The 22,859-nt window shown below is 42.1% G+C and overlaps 1 protein-coding gene across 1 annotated transcript in view; it reads right to left on the bottom strand.

Annotated features, from left to right (window-relative positions):
- The window catches only part of LOC139558946 (NHS-like protein 3), a 157,254-nt gene extending 134,587 nt beyond the window's left edge, over positions 1-22,667 (bottom strand). Inside the window, exon 1 of the mRNA XM_071374464.1 lies at positions 22,475-22,667. The gene's annotated coding sequence lies outside the window, so the exon portion shown is untranslated. The remainder of the gene's footprint in view (positions 1-22,474) is intronic.
- Between the last annotated feature and the right edge of the window lie 192 nt (positions 22,668-22,859).

Raw genomic sequence — 22,859 nt, 5'->3', positions numbered from 1 at the left:
CTCTGGATATGAGGTCTTACCTAATGCCTTGCCCAGCTCCTCGAGAAAGAGACGTCTCCTCTGGATTTGAGGTCTTACCAATGCCTTGCCCAGCTCCTCGAGAAAGAGACGTCTCCTCTGGATTTGAGGTCTTACCAATGCCTTGCCCAGCTCCTCGAGAAAGAGACGTCTCCTCTGGAGCTTTTCTCTGTTCCAATCTGGGTTCAAAGCCATCCAGACAAACGCGTTGTACGCCGAGAAGTCCAAGATGTTGAAGAATATCACAAGTGGCCAGTGTAGGGCTCTCTTTTGCAGATGTAGCCAGTCACCAGCTTGTCTAAATTGTCAACCCCTCCTTTTGTGGCATTGTAATCCATTATGATTTCAGTTTTTTTATTTTCCTGACCACAGATTCGCCCATCCCTATGCAGCGTACTCGTAAGTACCACATTTTCGCCTATCTTTGGCACGTAGGACACTACGGACGTGTTGGCCGTGAACACAAACTTAGAGGAATTGACAGGCCTGTTCCGTGTATTCAACAGCTGAGGTGGGAGCTCTGGCTTGTTTTTTCATACTGTTCATACCATCGTCAGCTTCCTCTTGAGGAGCTCCTGTCCCATCGTCAGCTTCCTCTTGAGGAGCTCCTGTCCCATCGTCAGCTTCCTCTTGAGGAGCTCCTGTCCCATCGTCAGCTTCCTCTTGAGGAGCTCCTGTCCCATCGTCAGCTTCCTCTTGAGGAGCTCCTGTCCCATCGTCAGCTTCCTCTTGAGGAGCTCCTGTCCCATCGTCAGCTTCCTCTTGAGGAGCTCCTGTCCCATCGTCAGCTTCCTCTTGAGGAGCTCCTGTCCCATCGTCAGCTTCCTCTTGAGGAGATCCTGTCCCATCGTCAGCTTCCTCTTGAGGAGATCCTGTCCCATCGTCAGCTTCCTCTTGAGGAGCTCCTGTCCCATCGTCAGCTTCCTCTTGAGGAGCTCCTGTCCCATCGTCAGCTTCCTCTTGAGGAGATCCTGTCCCATCGTCAGCTTCCTCTTGAGGAGATCCTGTCCCATCGTCAGCTTCCTCTTGAGGAGCTCCTGTCCCATCGTCAGCTTCCTCTTGAGGAGCTCCTGTCCCATCGTCAGCTTCCTCTTGAGGAGATCCTGTCCCATCGTCAGCTTCCTCTTGAGGAGCTCCTGTCCCAGCTTGTGCGAAGTAAAAAAGTTATTGCATGTGATGTTGTGTCCCTGTGTCACGTCCAGGACAACCCGCATCCCTTGGTTCTTCTCAGGGGCTCCTCCATCTGGCTTCCCCGTATACACTTGCAAGTTCCACGCATATGATGAAGCAGCATCACAGGCAGCCAAATCTTGATTCCGTATTTTGCCGGTTTAGACGGTATGTACTGCCTGAAGGGGCAGCGGCCCCTAAATGGCATAAGCTGCTCATCAACAGTAACATTGGGTCCAGGGTTGTAAAACAGGGTAAGGCAGTCCACCCACTTGTCCCACACTGACCTGATAGCAGCTAGCTTGTCTCTCTGCACTGACCTGATAGCAGCTAGCTTGTCTCTCTGCACTGACCTGATAGCAGCTAGCTTGTCTCTCTACACTGACCTGATTGCAGCTAGCTTGTCTCTCTACACTGACCTGATAGCAGCTAGCTTGTCTCTCTGCACTGACCTGATAGCAGCTAGCTTGTCTCTCTACACTGACCTGATTGCAGCTAGCTTGTCTCTCTGCCGTCGAGCTGGTCTGGTGTCTCGGTTATCGAAGCGAATAATCCTGGAAATAATGTGGAAGTTTTCCAGAGACATTGTTGCACGGAAAAGTTCTCTACCAGTTTCTGCATCACACAGGGATTCTGTGGATTCCCCATTGGATCTGAAAACACAAACAAGGATAAGAACCCCAAAGTATGCATGTAAGTGTGTTTGGTCCATCTCCTTCCATCTCTTTCCAAAAACACGCCTTCCCTCCAAATTAGTTCAGTCCAGAATTATTTTCAGGATGCTGTCTGGGATGCTGTCTGGGATGCTGTCTGGAATGTTTCATAAAAATACTTTACATCCTGCACATGAGTAACCGCCATCCGCATCGGCCCTGGTTGCATCCTTATCACATTGGCAGCCATGCGGAGTGGCTCATTCCATGTTAAGAAGATCATTAAATTTCAAAAAATGTTGACATCCATATTTCTCCTCCTGTAGGTTGCTGATGAGCTGGTTGCTGACGGGCTGGTCCTGGGGCTGGTTGCTGACGGGCTGGTCCTGGGGCTGGATGCTGACGGGCTGGTCCTGGGGCTGGTTGCTGATGGGCTGGTCCTGGGGCTGGTTGCTGATGGGCTGGTCCTGGGGCTGGTTGCTGATGGGCTGGTCCTGGGGCTGGTTGCTGACGGGCTGGTCCTGGGGCTGGTTGCTGATGGGCTGGTCCTGGGGCTGGTTGCTGACGGGCTGGTCCTGGGGCTGGTTGCTGATGGGCTGGTCCTGGGGCTGGTTGCTGACGGGCTGGTCCTGGGGCTGGTTGCTGATGGGCTGGTCCTGGGGCTGGTTGCTGACGGGCTGTTCCTGGGGCTGGTTGCTGATGGGCTGGTCCTGGGGCTGGTTGCTGACGGGCTGTTCCTGGGGCTGGTTGCTGATGGGCTGGTCCTGGGGCTGGATGCTGACGAGCTGGTCCTGGGGCTGGTCCTGGGGCTGGATCCTGACGGGCTGGTCCTGGGGCTGGATGCTGACGGGCTGGTCCTGGGGCTGGTTGCTGACGGGCTGGTCCTGGGGCTGGTCCTGGGGCTGGATACTGACGGGCTGATCCTGGGGCTGGTCCTGGGGCTGGATGCTGACGGGCTGGTTGCTGACGGGCTGGATGCTGACGGGCTGGTCCTGGGGCTGGATGCTTACGGGCTGGTCCTGGGGCTGGTTGCTGACGGGCTGGTCCTGGATGCTGACGGGCTGGTCCTGGGGCTGGTTGCTGACGGGCTGGTCCTGGAGCAACAGATCAGTTGTTAGAACTTTGAGATTCAGTTGAAAGATGTTTGTCAGAAAATCTCCTTAAAAAGGACATCACTGAGCATATGAGTGCGATAAATTACCAATTTAATAAAAACTGTTGCACCTACACATTTATTCAATACAGCATTTTTTGTATGTCCAATGGTCACTTTATGGACGCTATAGTCTCATTTTAATCCGACGTCTAGAATTTGAGCTAAGTAGGGTGCGAAAAACTATTAAAAATGAAATGGCTAACGACCCTGTTTATACATCTGGTATGTGGTTCTCTGTAACGGAAAGATATGGATGAGAGGCGAGGAGTGTGTTCAAGTTGATCAATCAAGTTGATTTTCAAATGTTCATAGCGATTGGGGTCATATTGGCTTCAATATTATGGTAGGGAGATTTTCATTTAACAACTGAGCTTCAACCAATGTGTGTGTGTGTGTGTGTGTGTGTGTGTGTGTGTGTGTGTGTGTGTGTGTGTGTGTGTGTGTGTGTGTGTGTGTGTGTGTGTGTGTGTGTGTGTGTGTGTGTGTGTGTGTGTGTGTGTGTGTGTGTGTGTGTATCTGTGTTTGTGTGTGTGTGTGTGTGTGTGTGTGTGTGTGTGTGTGTGTGTGTGTGTGTGTGTGTGTGTGTGTGTGCGTGCCAGCTCTGGCCAGGGTTGAAGCAACAGAAGGCAGGAAATCCAGACTGCCTGTTAGAATAAACCTGCCTCTGTCCTCTCCTCTCCACACCAGAATGATTTCTGCTCCGACAACCAGCTCTTTCTGAAAAAGACACAAACACACACACACACACACACACACACACACACACACACACACACACACACACACACACACACACACACACACACACACACACACACACACACACACACACACACACACACACACACACACACACACACACACACACACACACACACACACACACACACACACACACACACACACACACACCACACACACACACACACACACACTTCTCTATGAAGAGCCAGAACACATCCAACTGTCTCCTGGTTATCAATCAATCAAATGTATTTAGTTCCTGGCGGTGCAATTGCCGTACCAGGTTGTGATACACCCCGACAGGACGCTCTCAATTGTGTATCTGTAAAAGTTTGTGAGGGTTTTAGGTGACAAGACATGTTTCTTCTACCATTATTTCTTACAACTTCTACCAACAAGACAAAGGATGGATGATAGATAGACTATGTGAGAAAATCTGGTGCTTAACGGAATAGAGGAGAATGAGGGTGAAGGTCCAGAGAGCGCAGTAAATTAGTTCCTGGTTAAAGCACTACAAATTGCTACAAATCCACCATCCAGTCCCAGGGGAACTGAAGGATGGGACTGGATGGTGGTCAGAGATAGATGGGAGGGGTTGAGGGGAGCTGAAGGATGGGACTGGATGGTGTTCAGAGATAGATGGGAGTGGTTGAGGGGAGCTGAAGGATGGGACTGGATGGTGGTCAGAGATAGATGGGAGGGGTTGAGGGGAGCTGAAGGATGGGACTGGATGGTGTTCAGAGATAGATGGGAGGGGTTGAGGGGAGCTGAAGGATGGGACTGAGTGGAGTTCAGAGATAGATGGGAGGGGTTGAGGGGAGCTGAAGGATGAGACTGGATGGTGTTCAGAGATAGATGGGAGGGGTTGAGGGGAGCTGAAGGATGAGAGAGAGAGAGAGAGAGAGAGAGAGAGAGAGAGAGAGAGAGAGAGAGAGAGAGAGAGAGAGAGAGAGAGAGAGAGAGAGAGAGAAGAGAAGAGAGACAGAGAGACAGAGAGACAGAGAATGGTAGCAGTAATAGTTTGCTGGGATGCATTAGTAGAGGGAGAGGCTCCGAGGGGATATCTGTTAACCAGAGAGAATGAATCCTACCACACAGAGACTGCTTTGTCTGCCCAGGTCACAGCCCTAGTGTATGTGTGGTTTGGAGAAAATAAAATCCTCAGATATGGGAAAGCTAAATTAAGACACACACACACTTTTTCTTTCTTTCTTTCTTTCTTTCTTTCTTTCTTTCTTTCTTTCTTTCTTTCTTTCTTTCTTTTTCTCTCTCTCTCTCTCTCTCTCTCTCTCTCTCTCTCTCTCTCTCTCTCTCTCTCTCTCTCTCTCTCTCTCTCTCTCTCTCTCTCTCTCTCTCTCTCTCTCTCTCTCTCTCTCTCTCTCTCTCTCTCTCTCTCTCTCTCTCTCTCTCAGGGCAGCATGCCCATGCTGTCCAGTGGTGTTGTTTATGTCTGTCTCTCTGTCTCTCTGTCTCTCTGTCTCTCTGTCCCTCTCTGTCTCTCTGTCTCTCTGTCTCTCTGTCCCTCTGTCCCTCTGTCTCTCTGTCTCTCTGTCCCTCTGTCTCTCTGTGTTCCCTGAGCCACTCTGTGTCCCCCTGCATTCCTGCACCCTGTTCAGTCTGAGCTACACAAAGGACTGGCAGGGAGAGGGGGGGGAGAGAGATGGGCAGAGAAAGACTGGGCAGAGAGAGAGAGCGGTGCAGTATTACGGGGAGGGGGGGGGGGGGATAAATGGGAGATGGAAAAACAAGTTGTGACCGTATATATATTTCCCAGCGAGCAAGGGGTATGAGAGAGGTAGAGAAGGGTGGTATGAGAGAGGTAGAGAAGGGTGGGATGGAGAGGTAGAGAAGGGTGGGATGGAGAGGTAGAGAAGGGTGGGATGGAGAGGTAGAGAAGGGTGGGGTGGAGAGGTAGAGAAGGGTGGGATGGAGAGGTAGAGAAGGGTGGGATGGAGAGGTAGAGAAGGGTGGGATGGAGAGGTAGAGAATGGTGGGATGGAGAGGTAGAGAAGGGTGGGATGGAGAGGTAGAGAAGGGTGGGATGGAGAGGTAGAGAAGGGTGGGATGGAGAGGTAGAGAAGGGTGGGATGGAGAGGTAGAGAAGGGTGGGATGGAGAGGTAGAGAAGGGTGGGATGGAGAGGTAGAGAAGGGTGGGATGGAGAGGTAGAGAGGGATGACTGGTAGGGGGTAGAGGATAACAATAAGATCAGATGGGATGAGAGAGAGAGAGAGAGAGAGAGAGAGAGTGTTTTTATAATGGGGTTCTGTGGCCTGAGAACAGAGGAAGAGAGAGAGCTTAGCCAATAGTCCCATCAGAGGGTAATGGCTGTGTTCCTTGTAACTCTTTCAACCCTTCATCTGTCGTCTCTCTGTCCAGGTTCTCCTGTTAACTCTGTCTCTGTCCAGGTTCTCCTGTTAACTCTGTCTCTGTCCAGGTTCTCCTGTTAACTCTGTCTCTGTCCAGGTTCTCCTGGTAACTCTGTCTCTGTCCAGGTTCTCCTGTTAACTCTGTCTCTGTCCAGGTTCTCCTGTTAACTCTGTCTCTGTCCAGGTCCTCCTGTTAACTCTGTTTCTGTCAACCCCTGCCTGACCTCCCGCTCTCAGGGACACCTTGTCAGGGCCACCTTGTGAGGGCCACCTTGTCAGGGACACCATGTGAGAGCATAGGGTACAAGCGGCTTCAATTATGAGTAAATAATTATATTCAGGTTCAATTAAATGGTCAAAATGTCATCTCATGTTGTGGTGTGTTGTGTTTCAGCCCTTTGTACAAGCAACTTCATTCATTCTCTTGCATCTTAAGCCTTCTTTGAAAACTGTCACACAAAAAAAAAGAGAGTCCAGGAGACAGATCTGAGCCAAAACACACTGCCTGTGTAAAGATCCATCTGGCCAGGTGTCCAGGAGACAGATCTGAGCCAAAACACACTGCTTGTGTAAAGATCCATCTGGCCAGGTGTCCAGGCACAGAGCGGGACAGAGAGAGGGGATTCACTCTCAAATACAACCATCCTGATAAACATACCACAGTGGCCTGCCATGAGTAAGAAGTCTCAAAACCAATAAGCTGTATTGCACTACTGTGTATTATCGTTTGCAAGTGTCATGACGTTGCCTGCGTGGGTATAGCAAACCCCATCCCCCTCTCCCTGCCTCCACTCCTTCAACCCATGCTGTGATCACAGAGATATGTCGTAAATTCCTGAGAATCTCCCCACCACAAACAGTATTAAGACAGAGGGTAAACTTTCAGGACAAAGGAATTCTCTTCCACCTCACAGAACTTGAGGTACGAACATATTTCATATTCCTGCACAAGTAGGAATGATCGGTGAAGGTCCAGCTATGAACCGGTCCATTTGTCCCCATGTGGGAAACTCAGGAGAGACGGGTTGACCATATTACCATACCGCTGTTTATATAATAACCTCAGATATGAGGTTAACATCTGTTTGTTGTATAAAATGAATGAGTGAGTATGATACTGTTTGTATAATTGTGTAATATGATTTTGAACTGTTTAATGAAGGAAAATACAATTGTATTTGTATTTGAACTATTTGAACTATTTGGTTGTATTTGAACTAAATCCAAGGACCGCCCCTGAGCCAGTTGGGTCAGAGACCATGGGACCACCCCTCTCTGCTATCTGAATAAAAGCCAACTCTTAAGAAATTACCCCAGACCATGTTATCCTCCAAGGAGGAGAACGAAGGTTGAGTAGAATTACTTTCTATACCACGTGGTTAAAACACTTATACCAATAATAACAGGTTTTGATATTGATTACTAGTCTGCAGCTAGGAATTCTGTATCATTGAACGCGAAGAAAGACAACCGGCGAAACAATCATTCTTTAACGAATGTCCCTCTGAACAATCCACAACCGAGACAGAACTTCACTCCAACCAAAACGAACTTTTCTCCAACGACCAAGGCGACACACACACTGGACGTAACTATATATATATTGATTGCAATTGTTCCCGAATGAGTGAGCGTTCATGTGTAAGGATTAGCATGTCAATTGTTATAGTTATGGACTCTGTAGTGAATTCTTAGTCGAACGCAACTTTCCCTTTGTCTAACAGCCGCCATGCCGGTTTAGCCCACTAGGGCATATTTTCTCCCATCATTTCATGTAACTATTTTAAGTTTGTTTGTTTTGCATTTCTGTGAATTAATTAGTTAGTAATAAATAAATGATTTAAGACAATTGATGTATGGATGACTCATAGTGAAGACTGGGTTCGTGCAGATCAACGATTTACGACGTTTGGAATGAGACTGACGTAAGGTAGAGTAAATAAATCATTAATTAGAAGACCATTGATCAGATATGAAATATCTGAAAGGTTATATTGGGAAATGATAACTTTGTAATCTAATAACTTTCCCTGGTGCCCTCGAATTCATAGTTAATTAGTTACGTTATTACTAAAGTGATCGCGTAATCCCTAATTACAGGAATCTATGATAAAACTAAAAGTCTTCAATTTAACGATACCAAAGACACGACACAAGCTTCATTGCCAAACAGGACTGCCAACTGATCGTATTATATTCGTTTCTATTATAATTCTGCTCTGTTCTATTATATTCTACTCTATTCAACTATATTCTGCTCTATTATATTATATTATGTTATGTTCTATTATATTCTGCTCTATTATATTATATTCTGCTCTATTATATTATATTCTTCAGTACTATTATATTCTGTTATATTCTGTTCTATTATATTCTGTTCTATTATATTCTGTTATATTATATTCAATTGTATTATATTATATTCTGTTCTATTCTATTAGATTATGTTCTATTATATTATATTATATTCTGTTCTATTATATTCTGTTCTATTATATTATATTACATTCTGTTCTATTCTATTATATTCTGCTCTATAATATTTTATTATATTCTGTTCTATTATATTCTGTTCTATTATGTTCTATTATATTCTATTATATTCTGTTCTATTATATTCTATTGTATTATATTATACTATATTCTGTTCTATTCTATTAGATTATGTTCTATTATATTCTATTATTTTCTGTTCTATTATATTCTGTTCTATTATATTATGTTCTATTATATTCTGTTATGTTATATTCTATTCTATTATATTCTATTATATTCTGTTCTATTATATTATATTCTACTCTATTCAACTATATTCTGTTCTGTTCTATTATATTCTATTCTGTTCTTTTCTATTATATTCTGTTCGTTTCTATTATATTTGTTATATTCTATTATTCTGTTCTATTATATTCTTTTATTTTCTATTATATTACGTTCTATTATATTATATTATATTATATTCTGTTGTATTCTATTATATTCTACTCTATTCAAATATATTCTGTTCTGTTCTATTATATTCTGTTCTATTATATTCTGTTCTATTATATTATGTTCTATTATATTATATTATGTTCTATTACATTATGTTCTATTATATTATATTCTGTTCTATTCTATTATGTTCTATTCTATTATATTCTGTTCTATTCTATTATATTCTATTATTTCAATTCTGTTCTATTATATTATATTCTACTCTATTCAACTATATTCTGTTCTGTTCTATTATATTCTAGTATATTCTATTCTGTTCTATTCTATTATATTCTGTTTATTCTATTATATTCTGTGTGTATTTCTATGTGGGCCTGGTATGAATTACCAATCAGAGGCAGCTGTTTATCGTTGTCTCTGATTGGGGATCATATTTAGGCAGCCATTTCCCCACTGTGTTTTGTGGGATCTTGTTTTTGTGTAGCTGTCTGTGAGCACTTCACTGACATCACGTTTCGTCATTTCTTCATTTTGACTTGTTCAAAGTTTCACTTCAATAAATATGTGGAACCCAGATCCCGCTGTGCTTTGGTCCGAATGTTCTTACGACGTTCATGACAGTTATATTCTTGAGTTAATTCGGAAAACTGTAACTCATTAACTTCTCTAGGATAGGGGGCAGCATTTTCACGTTTGCATGAAAAGCGTGCCCAGAGTAAACTGCCTCCTACTCAGTCCCAGATGCTAATATATGCATATTATTATTAGTATTGGATAGAAAACACTCTGAAGTTTATAAAACCATTTGTATCATGTCTGTGAGTATAACATAACCTTTTTAGCAGTCAAAACCCCGAGGACAAACCATTCAGATTTTTCTTTTTTTGAGGTCACTCTCTTTTCAATGGGTGTTCATTGGGAATCCAGATTTCTAAGGGACCTTCCTGCAGTTCCTATCGCTTCCACTGGATGTCAACAGTCTTTAGAAATTGGTTGAGGTTTTTCCTTTGAGAAATGAAGAAGTAGCCATGTTCAGAATGAGGCTCCAGTGAAGTGTACTGTTAGTTAGAGGCGCGTGACCAGAAAGCATGCTACACATTGTTTTCCTCCGGTATTGAACACAGATCATCCCGTCTTCAATTTGATCGATTATTTACGTAAAAAAAATTGTATTACAAAAGTTGTATTACAAAAGTAGTTTGAAATGTTTGGACAAAGCTTACAGGTAACTTTTGAGATATTTTGTAGTCACGTTGTGCAAGTTGGAACCGGTGTTTTTCTGGATCAAACGTGCCAAATAAATGGACATTTTGGATATATATCGACGGAATTAATCGAACAAAAGGACCATTTGTGATGTTTATGGGACATATTGGAGTGCCAACAACAGAAGCTCATCAAAGGTAAGGCATGAATAATATTTTTATTTCTGCTTTTTGTGTCACGCCTGCAGGGTTGAAATATGCTTATCACTCTTTGTTTACTATGGCTCTATCCTCAGATAATAGCATCGTTTGCTTTCGCCGAAAAGCCTATTTGAAATCTGACATGTTGGCTGGATTCACAACAAGTGTAGCTTTAATTTGGTGTATTGCATGTGTGATTTCATGAAAGTTTGATTTTTATAGTAATTTATTTGAATTTGGTGCTCTGCATTTTTACTGGCTTTTGACCAAGTGGGACGTTAGCGTCCCACATATCCCAGAGAAGTTTTAAGTCTCCACTTTTTAAGTCTCCACTTGATCTCCACTTTCTGGAAGACTGAGTCCAGTGGAATTAGAGTTTGATCGCTAAGGAGTTGGAGAAAACACCTGTCTACGGATTACATCTTCAAACTAAGGGTAACCATGGCATCCGTGACAGAGAGGGAGAAGCATCCATCCATGTAAGAGAGTCTAGCTAGTTACATTTTCAGATATTACACGTTTCTTCTAATTTAGTCAGAAAGTTGTTTTCATTTCAAGTTAAAGTGTACTCTTAGCTAGCTAGCTAACATTAGCTGGCTCGCTAGCTAAAGTTACATGAATGATCTATGTAGTAATATTATTTGTATCTCAGAGCCATATTAATTGCTAGTTATAGCCTAATGTTAGCTAGCTAACATTGAACCTGGTTGGTTAGCTACCTGAAAATTCATGCAGGGTAGTAATGTTATGAGTTGGGATTAAGGTTCATTGTTTAGCTAGCTAGATGTCTAAACAAAAGACTCCACTATGCAAGTAACCATTTAAATAGAATGTTCATGATGTCATTGCGACAACTGTTGATAGATGTAGCTGGTAAATTCACTCTCGTTATCTGCTTCAATTTCAAAGCTCTCTCTTCTCAGTGTGCAAGAGCGCAGAATAACTGATGAATTTATGAATGCTCAACACCCGTTGAATATGGCCGGTGTCAGTAAACGTTGACAAAAAAACGTAATTAAATTGTTTCCAGCAGCACATTTGCAGTCACCAACGCTCTGGATAACTTAAAAACAGCCTAACTTGCTCTGCATGGCCTCACATGTGAATCCTTAAAGAGCTGGTTGGGGCTAAAGCTTAACTTCTTATGGCTGGGGGCAGTATTGAGTAGCTTGGATGAATAAGGTGCCCAGAGTAAACTGCGTGCTACTCAGTCCCAGAAGCTAAGATATGCATATTATTAGTATATTTGGATAGAAAACACTCTGAAGTTCCTAAATGTGTTTGAATGATGTCTGTGAGTATAACAGAACTCATATGGCAGGCAATAACCTGAGAAAAAAATCCAACCAGGAAGTGGGAAATCTGAGGTTTGCCTATCCAATATACAGTGTATTTGGGGTCATATTGCACTTCCTACGGCTTCCACTAGATGTCAACAGTCTTTAGAATCTTGTTTGATGCTTCTTCTGTGAAGAATGAGGGAAGGAGAGCTCTTTGAGTCAGGTGTCTGGCATGAGCTGATCACCCGCTCTCCCATGAGAGCGACCTGCGTTCCATCGCAATTCTGAAGACAAAGGAATTCTCCGGTTGAAACATTGTTGAAGATTTATGTTAAAAACATCCTAACGATTGATTCTATACATTGTTTGACATGTTTCTATGAACTGTAATGGAATTTTTTGACTTTTTGTCTGACCTGCGCGTCATCAATTTGGATATTGGAACAAAACGCGCGAACAAAAAGGAGGTATTTGGACATAAATTATGGACGTTATCGAACAAAACAAACATTTATTGTGGAACTGGGATTCCTGGGAGTGCATTCTGATGAAGATCATCAAAGCTAAGTGAATATTTATAATACTATTTCTGACTTCTGTGGAGTCCACAACATGGCGGATATCTGTATGGCTTGTTTGGGCTCTGAGCGCTGTACTCAGATTATAGCATGGTGGTCTTTTTCCGTTTTTGAAATCTGACACAGCGGTTGCATTAAGGAGAAGTTTATCTAAAGTTCAATGTATAATACTTGTATCTTTTATCAATGTTTATTTTGAGTATTTCTGTAAATTGATGTGGCTCTCTGCAAAATCACCGGATGTTTTGGAGGCAAAACATTACTGAACATAACGTGCCAATGTAAACTAAGATTTTTGGATATAAATATGAACTTTATCGAACAAAACATACATGTATTGTGTAACATGAAGTCCTATGAGTGTCATCTGATGAAGATCATCAAAGGTTAGTGATTAATTTTATCTCTATTTCTGCTTTTTGTGATTCCTCTCTTTGGCTGGAAAAATGGCTGTGTTTTTCAGTGACTAGGTACTGACTTAACATAATCGTTTGGTGTGCTTTCATCGTTTGGTGTGCTTTCGTTTCGCCTTTTTGAAATCGGACACTGTGGCTGGATTTACAACAAGTTTATCTTTAAAATGGTGTAAAATACTTGTATGTTTGAGGAATTTTAATTATGAGATTTCTGTTGTTTGAATTTTGCGCCCTGCACTTTCACTGGCTGTTGTCAAGTCGATCCCGTTAACGGGATCTCAGCCATAAGAAGTTTTAAGAGGGTGTTGACAAAGAAGAGCTCTCCAGTAGTTTTATCAAAACATTTTAAGGGCCATTTTCTCAAAAGTGGGGTATCAACTTGATCAACTTTCAAAGCAGAATGACTTTCCCATTGGTCCTCAACTGTAGTGCACAATATACCATTTTCTAGCTTTGAATCTCTACGTTTATCCAATGTAAAAAAACACAATTTCAGATTTTGCTACATAAGACCGAGTCGTGCCGGTAGGTCACATATGTGGATCTCACTCCAACAAAAACACTTCTAATGTTCCATAGCATAGCTCGGTTCAAATGCATGAGTATTGGAGTATTTGTTATTTAAAATATATTTTCCTGTGTATTTGAGTATTTTCAAATACTCAGCCCGAAAACAAGTACCTTTAATTTGAGTATTTTAATGGGTATTTGTAAATGTAAAAAAAATGGTCTTCCCAATTGTATTTGAAAGTATTTTCAAACACTTACTTCAAATACTATTTAGAAAAAATACCTGTATGGGAGTGTACTTAAGTCAGTGTATTTGAGGGTTTTCAGATACTTTCCAAGTGTATTTTCCAAAAACATTCCAACTACTTGTTTTTCCAAATGAAGGTAATCTGAATGCTTACTTTGGAATATATATGAAAGTAACTGAGATATTGTAAATAGTATATGAACCCAAACATGCTCCATAATGTGACCTCAGTCTGCAAACTCAGATCAGAAATTTTTACTCCGAGGTGTTTTTTTTGTTTTTTTTACACGTTACCATGACAACCACCTAAAACATTTTAGGAACAGTGACAGGAAGTGAGGATTGCAGCTGTGTGCTAACTCAGAGGTTACATCAGTGTGAATGCACAACTCTGATATGGGTCACATATAAAATAATAGACAGTTTGGATATGGAAATAAAATCACAACTGGGTTCTTAGGGTGGCTGTATAAACACAGCCTATAGGATGCCATTTGGGACGCAGGCAATATTCCATACTGTGCCCCTTGTTGTGTAGATCCCACAGTGTGTTACTGATCTATAAAAACACTAGATTATTAAAAGTAAATGAACTATGGCCGACCCTTCACTTCAAAAACATGAACATAAAATGTTTTGGAGTTGAAGGGTGTGGCTGTTTGGGACTGGACCCAAAACAGGACTGATTTTCCATCCACATAGTATTTCTCTATCTCTCCGCTCTTCTCCCCCCTCTCTGTCTCTCTCTCTCTCTCTCTCTCTGTCTCTCTCACCTCCCTCTCATCTCTCTCTCCTCTCTGTCATCCCTCTGCTCCCTCTAATCTCTCCTCCCTCTCTCTCTTTCTCTTTCTCTCCTTTTCTCCCTCTCATCCATCTCTACAGGAACTAACAGGCTGGTTCCATCCTCTCCAGGGGGTCATTACACAGGGCAATGACATCACAATCAGGAAGTATGATGTGACCTCTGACTTGTCTCAACTGAACTTTATGAAAACAAAAAGGGGTGTGGACAACGGGTACAGGTAATGACTAATAACGTTATAACACTGAGTGTACAAAACATTAAGAACAGAATGCTCTTTCCATGGACGGACCGACCGGGTGAATCCGGAGAAAATTATCATCTTTAATTACAGTTTTTATCTTCATAGAAATGCCAAAGGCATTTTTCAAGAGCATCTAATAATGTAAATATTAAAAGCAATAAAATATGTTCTGTTCTAAATATCACGATGGGGTCCTTTTCAAAGTGAATTTGGAATCCAAATAGATCACATTTGGGGATTAAATGGCGTTCAACTGCCTTTTCCAGACTTAATCCTATTTATCTTAACCATTTCATAAGTATTTTTTATTTTTATTTCCATATTTCCATAATTTTTTATTTACACACGAAAACAACATGGTGAGCTTTACAAAGGCATCGTCTGCTACACCCTGTACAATACTGGACATCTTTTTTTTCAACGTTTTTTTCCAATTAATTTTCAAATAACTTAAATCATTCACGTTAAAAAGTGCAAATCCGTTAAAAGATGAGGTTGACTGGATGGTCAATGGTCATGAAAAGTCCGATGTTCAGTGTTTTCTTGTGCAATGTTATAATAATACAATTAATAGTAATTATAAGAGTAATACAGGTGTCATAGCTCGCTGTACTTTCTCACATAACTCCATTCGAGTGTACAAATCAAGAATATTGAGCTCAGAACATCCTCAATTCGTTGGGGTATGGACCTCCACAAGGTGTCGAAAGGGTTCCACAGGGATGCTGGCCCATGATGACACCAAACGCTTCCCACATTTGTGTCAAGTTGGCTGGATGTCCTTTTGGTTGTAGGACCATTTTTGGATACAAACGGGAAACTGTCGAGTGTGAAAACTACTCACAAGGGTTGCAGTTCTTGACACACCAGGTGCACCTGGCACCTACTACCATACCCCGTTCAAATGGGACTTCAACCTTTTATCTTACTGCAGCACCTAGATCTTCTGCACAGATTCTGTCAGACGTGGGCCCTGACAGTAAATCTCAGTAAGACAAAAATAATGGTGTTCCAAAAAAAGGTCCAGTTGCCAGGACGACGAATACAAATTCCACCTAGACTTTGCTGTTTGCTGAAGCACAAAGGCCCACCTTAACTCCACCTAGACACCGTTGCACTAGAGCACACAAAAAACTATACCTACCTCGGCCTGAACATCAGCACCGCAGGTAACTTCTACAAAGATCTAAATGATCTGAGAGGCAACAAGGTCTTGCTTCACCATCAAAATAATTATAACATTTGACATGTCATTTATGAACATTTTGAAAATCTTGGCTCTCTCTACTTCTCTCCTTCTCTCTTTCTTTCTCTCTCTCGGAGGACCGGAGCCCTAGGACCATACGTCAGGACTATCGGGCATGATGACTCCTTGCTGTCCCCAGTCCGCCTGGCCTTGCTGCTACTCCAGTTTCAACTGTTCTGCCTGCGGTTATGGAACCCCTACCTGTCCCAGACCTGCTGTTTTCAACTCATAATGATCGGCTATGAAAAGCCAACTGACATTTATTCCTGATTATTATTTGACCATGCTTGTCATTTATGAACATTTTGAAAATCTTGGCTCTCTCTAATTCTCTCCTTCTCTCTTTCTTTCTCTCTCTCGGAGGACCTGAGCCCTAGGACCATACGTCAGGACTACCGGGCATGATGACTCCTTGCTGTCCCCAGTCCACCTGGCCTTGCTGCTATTCCAGTTTCAACTGTTCTGCCTGCGGTTATGGAACCGCCACCTGTCCCAGACCTGCTGTTTTCAACTCTTAATGATCGGCTATGAAAAGCCAACTGAAAATTATTCATGATTATTATTTGACCATGCTTGTCACTTGTGAACATTTTGAACATCTTGGCATAGTTCTGTTATAATCTCCACCCGGCACAGCCAGAAGAGGACTGGCCACCCCTCATAGCCTGGTTCCTCTCTAGGTTTCTTCCTAGGTTTTGGCCTTTCTAGGGAGTTTTTCCTAGCCACCGTGCTTCTACACCTGCATTGCTTGCTGTTTGTGGTTTTAGGCTGGGTGTCTGTACAGCACTTCGAGATATTAGCTGATGTACGAAGGGCTATATAAAATAAACTTGATTGATTGATTGACATCCGAATTAGGATCTGGCAAAAAATATTTGAATCAGTTATAGAACCCATTGCCCTTTGTGGTTGTGAGGTCTGGGGTGCGCTCACCAACCAAGAATTCACAAAATGGGACAAACACTAAAAACATCCACCAAATAATAAAGGACATTTCCCGTTAATTCTCAAAATCCAGAAAAGAGTAATTAAATTCTACAACCACCTAAAAGGAAGCGATTCTCAAACCTTCCATAACAAAGCCATCACCTACAGAGAGATTAACCTGGAGAAGAGTCCCCTCAGCAAGCTGTTCCTGAGGCTCTGTTCACAAACTCAAAGAGACCCCACAGAGAAATCAGGACAACAACACAATTAGACTCAACCAAATCATGATGTTGTGATGAGAACTCACGAAGTGAAGTGACACCCCCAGTAGGGGGGGGGGGGGGGGGGTTGATGGAGAACAGAGTACTACATTCCAGATTTACAGTTCTGTTATTAACGTCAGCCCCCTTATCACAAGACCAATAAACGTCTCTTCCTTTACGACTCGGAGTGGCCCTGGGGAGGTTAGGGGATAGCAAGCAGATGCTTTAGGCAGAAAACAGGCCGCCTTGTGATCTGCATTGGTTACTGGGGAAATGACCAGTCAGGCTTATAAGCGCCAAGAGATGTGTACTGAAAGAGAGAAATAGTCTGGGACTTTTCTTTAACATTTTTGTTATTCTCTGGTGTGAGGAAACCAGATTGAACTCTTTGGCCGGAATGCCAAACGTCACGTCTGGAAGAAACCTGGCGCCATCCCTACGGTGAAGCATGGTGGTGACAGCATCATGCTGTGGCGATGTTTTTCAGCAGCAGGGACTGGGAGACTAGTCAGGAGTGAGGGATAATGACTAACAGGTCAATAGGAGCGATGATAATGACTAACATGTAAAGATTAGGGATGATAATGACTAACAGGTAAATATGAGAGATGATAATGACTAACATGTAAAGATCATGGATGATAATGACTAATATTTAAATACTGGGGATGATAATGACTAACAGTTAAAGATTAGGGATGATAATGACTAACAGGTAAATATGAGAGATGATAATGACTAACATGTAAAGATTATGGATGATAATGACTAACATTTAAATACTGGGGATGATAATGACTAACAGTTAAAGATTAGGGATGATAATGACTAACGTGTAAATACTGGGGGATGAAAATGACTAACAGGTCAATATTATGGATGATAATGACTAATATTTTTGAAATTATGGATGATAATGACTAACATGTAAATATTAGGGATGATAATGACTAACATGTAAAGCTTATGGATGATAATGACTAACATTTAAAGATTAGGGATGATAATAACTAACATGTAAATACTGGGGATGATAATGACTAACAGGTAAATATTAGGGATGATAATGACTAACAGGTAAAGAGGAGAGATGATTAGAGATAGAGAGGGGTAGAGAGAGAGGTAGAGAGAGGTGGAGAGAGAGAGGTAGAAAGAGAGAGGTAGAGAGAGAGAGAGGTAGAGAGAGAGAGAGGGGTAGAGAGACAGGTAGAGAGAGGTAGAGAGAGAGGTAGAGAGAGAGAGGTAGAGAGAGAGAGAGGTAGAGAGAGAGGGAGAGAAGTAGAGAGAGAGAAAGAGAGAGAGAGAGAGAGCAAGAGAGAAAGAGAGAGAGAGAGAGAGAGAGAGGGAGAGTGTGTGTGTGAGCTTCTCCCTCCAAGGTCAGGGAGATTCCTCTACATTTCTGCAGAGTCCAGGCGTGGGATTAACGTAACCATAGTAACTCTGACAGTCATTGATGAGTGTGTTGGCTGTTGTCCTTGCTGTGCTGAGCTGAGGAGTTTCACAGTTCAGTTGAGTCCCACAGGTCAGTGTGTGTGTGTGCGTGTGCGTGTGCGTGTGCGTGTTCGTGTTCGTGTGCGTGTGCGTGTGTGTGTGTGATAAAATGTGTGTGAGGGTGTTTCCAGTTCTGGACACTGTGTTTCAACATTGTGCTCCAAGAACAAAATGTAATGAGAGTTATTGTCACTTCGTTTAGCGAATGGCCTTGAGGAGAGGAGAGAAATAAGAGGAGAGGAGAGGAGAGGAGAGGAGAGGAGAGGAGAGGAGAGGAGAGGAGAGGAGAGGAGAGGAGAGGAGAGGAGAGGAGAGGAGAGGAGAGGAGAGGAGAGGAGAGGAGAGGAGAGGAGAGGAGAGGAGAGGAGAGGGGTAATGCAGTATGACATCGGTACTATTCAGACGCTACAGACGTTTTCGTGAGAGGACAGATTTTCGGGACGTCTCCTGGTCTGACAAACAGCGCTTTAGATCAGCCACTTCCTGCGCAGATCAGATATCCCTAGCTCAGGGAATGAACGTTGTTTATAATAAGGGTTACATGGAGACAAATCAGACCTCTGAAAAAGTTTATCGATAGTGTGTCTTGCTTGCAACTAAGTTGTCCCTTTTTACAAATAACTAAATATGAGACATCTGTTGCATGGGGGTTAAGGATGTTACGGACAATATAGGAGGAATCACAATAACTGTTTGTTAAAATAATAATTGCTTGACAAAAATGTAATGTAGTGCAATGGCAATCCTGGTTATAGGTAACAATCCTTTGCACCAACTGCCGACATTATTACGCATAATAACCATAACATAATAATCATTTTATACTGAGGGGCGGTTCCGTCAGGCTGACACGCTCTCTGACCTCACTCAAGGGCGTGGCTACTTAGTATGCACGGTTTATTAGGAAATAGATGATCTAAATGGCTCCTAAAATCACATTATTATCTTAACAAAAATACTTTTCAAGTATTCGCTTCAGAAACTGTAAAGAGTTTTGGCGGGAAGACTGTCTGTTAGCAAAGATGTTTTCCTTCGGGGGGAAAAAGAGTCCTCTTCTTCAAGGTGTGAACTGTGGACCATCCAGCAGCTTTCTCCCTTTCTTCTCCTCTGTGGGTGAGAGAGGGTCTGGTTAGTGTCATCCTCCGCCAAGCTGATCTGAACCAAGTCAGCTAAAAAGAAATTCTTAATTACAATGAAGGCCTACACCGGCCAAACCCAAACCGGCCAAACCGGCCAAACCCAGACGATGCTGGGCCAACTGTGCGCCGCGGGACTCCCAATCACGGCCGGTTGTGATACAGCCTGGATTCGAACCAGTTGTCTGTATTGACGCCTCCAGCACTGCGATGCAGCTGGAGCCCACATGACAGTCATGACAACCCCCTTATGCATCGGAGTCACGTTTTATTTTACAGCTTGTTTCTAGCATAAAGCATCACGGACCAAAGCGCTGTTATAGATCACTTTATACAATCGTATCCGTTTTATTTTCTTCAGAATCTTAAGCTAACAAGGGGTAGGCCTGTGCTTTTTGCTATTTTATTTAATAGAAGGCCTATGGCATGCCTTCTCAGACCCCCTTAACTCAGGTCCTGGTTTTAACAGGCCTTCACTAACATGGAGGTAGGTTATTTAAAAACTTCTTATGGCTGCAATCCCGTTAACGGGATGATATGACAACAGCCAGTGAAAGTGCAGGGCGCCAAATTCAAAACAACAGAAATCTCATAATTAAAATTCCTCAGACATACATGTGTTTTATATCATTTTAAAGGTAATCTTGTTTTTAATCCCACCAAAGTGTCCGATTTCAAATATGCTTTTCAGCGAAAGCACCACAAACGATTATGTTAGGTCACACCAAACCACAATAAGCACAGCCATTTTTCCAGCCAAAGATAGGAGTCACAAAAAAGCACAAATAGAGATAAAATGAATCACTAACTTTTGATGATCTTCATCAGATGACACACATAGGACTTCATGTTACACAATACATGTATGTTTTGTTCGGTAAAGTTCATATTTATATCAAAAAATCGGAGTTTACATTGGCGCGTTACAATCACTAGTTCCAAAAACATCCAGTGATTTTGCATAGCCACATCGATTCAACAGAAATACTCATCATAAATGTAGATGATACAAGTTATACACATGGAATTATAGATATATAAACTTGATTGATTGATTGATTGATTGATTGATACAAGTTATACACATGGAATTATAGATATATAAACTTGATTGATTGATTGATTGATTGATTGATACAAGTTATACACATGGAATTATAGATATATAAACTTGATTGATTGATTGATTGATTGATTAATACAAGTTATACACATGGGTCACGTTCGTCGTAATGTGGAAGAGAGGAGGACCAATGCGCAGCGGGAAGTGAATACATTATTCTATTTATTTAAGAAGAACACTTAACCAAACTAATACAAAACAACAAAACGAACGTGGCGCTATATATAACAGTGCAGACACAGGCAACTAACACATAGACAATCACCCACAACCCACAATGACAAAACAGGCTACCTAAATATGGTTCCCAATCAGAGACAACGACTAACACCTGCTTCTGATTGAGAACCATATCAGGCCAAACGCAGAAACAGACAAACTAGACATACAACATAGAATGCCCACTCAGATCACACCCTGACCAAACAAAACATATAAACATACAAAGCAAACTATGGTCAGGGCATGACAACATGGAATTATAGATTTACCTCTCCTTAATGCAACCACTGTGTCAGATTTCAAAAAACCTTACAGAAAAAGCAAACCATGCAATAATCTGAGACGGAGCTCAGAACAATAGTCAAATTAACCGCCATGTTGGAGTCAACAGAAAACAGAAATTACATGATAAATATTCCCTTACCTTTGATGATCTTCATCAAAATGCACTCCCAGGAATCCTACTTCCACAATAACTGTTTGTTTTGTTCGATAATGTCCATTATTTATGTTGTTAGCGCGTTTAGTACACAAATCCAAACGCTCGTGCAGGTCCAGCCGAACGTAGGACAAAAACTTTAGAAAAAGTTATATAACAGGTCGAAGAAACTTGTCAAACTAAGTATAGAATCAATCTTTAGGATGTTGTTGTCATAAATATTCAATAACGTTCCAACCGGAGAATTCCCTTGTCTGTAGAGAAGCAATGGAACGCAGGTCACTATCATGTGAAATGCGCATGACCAGGACCTGGCTCTCTGCCAGACCACTGACTCAAACAGCTCCCATCCGGCTCCACATCACAGTAGAAGCCTCATTCAAGGTTCTACAGACTGTTGACATCTAGTGGAAGCCGTAGAAAGTACAAACAGATCCATATCCTACTGTGTATTCAATAGGGGCTGGGTTGAAAATCGACCAACCTCAGATTTCCCACTTCCTGTTTGGATTTCTTCTCAGGTTTTTGCGTGCCATATGAGTTCTGTTATACTCACAGACATCATTCAAACAGTTTTAGAAACTTCAGAGTGTTCTCTATCCAATACTAATAATAATATGCATATATTAGCAACTGGGACTGAGGAGCAGGCCATTTACTCTGGGCACCCCTGGGCACCTTTCATCCAAGCTACTCAATACTGCCCCTGAAGCCATAAGAAGTTAATCAATTTTGGAATAAGGCTGTAACGTAACAAAATGTGGAAAAAGTGAAGTGGTTTGAATATTTTCCAAATGCACTCTATATATACAGTACCAGTCAAAAGTTTAGACACACCTAATAATTCCAGGATTTTTCTTTATTTTTACTATTTTCTACATACAGAATAATAGCGAAGACATCAAAACTATGAAATAATACACATGGAATCATGTGGTAACTCCCCCAAATATTTACAAATAAAAATATATTTTATTTTTTAGATTCTTCACGTCTACTCCTGCTCCTCTCTCCGGCGCTTGACGTCGCCAGTTTACTCATTATTTCGCACACCTGCCACCATCTTTACTCACACCTGCGCCTCATAACACTCACCTGGACATCCCCCACCTTCCTGATTACCTCCCCTATATATATGTCACTTCCTCTTGGTTCTTTCCTGAGGTGTTATTGAATCTGTTTCTGTTTTAATGTCTGTACGCTTTTCCTGTTTCTTATTTTGTACTATGTTTTATTTCTTATTAAATTTGTCCTCCCTTTACTTCCATCCACGTTACAGTTGTTCTCTAGCTGTGGGCTACAGACCCAGTCCACACTGTCTCCTCTTCCTCACTGTGGAGACCAGTGCTTAGTAATAAACATAAACAGAATCCGGGTAGTCACGGTGACGCATAGCAGCACAGGGACTGTTAGAAAGGAGGCCGGGTCAGTCCTCTCTCTCTCTCTCTCTTCCCTCCCTTTCTCTTTATCTCTCTTTCCG

Source organism: Salvelinus alpinus, chromosome 29 (genome assembly GCF_045679555.1).
Source record: "Salvelinus alpinus chromosome 29, SLU_Salpinus.1, whole genome shotgun sequence".
Lineage (NCBI taxonomy): Eukaryota > Metazoa > Chordata > Actinopteri > Salmoniformes > Salmonidae > Salvelinus > Salvelinus alpinus.
Note: the sequence above shows the minus strand (reverse complement) of the source record. Positions and strands in the feature narration are given on the sequence as shown.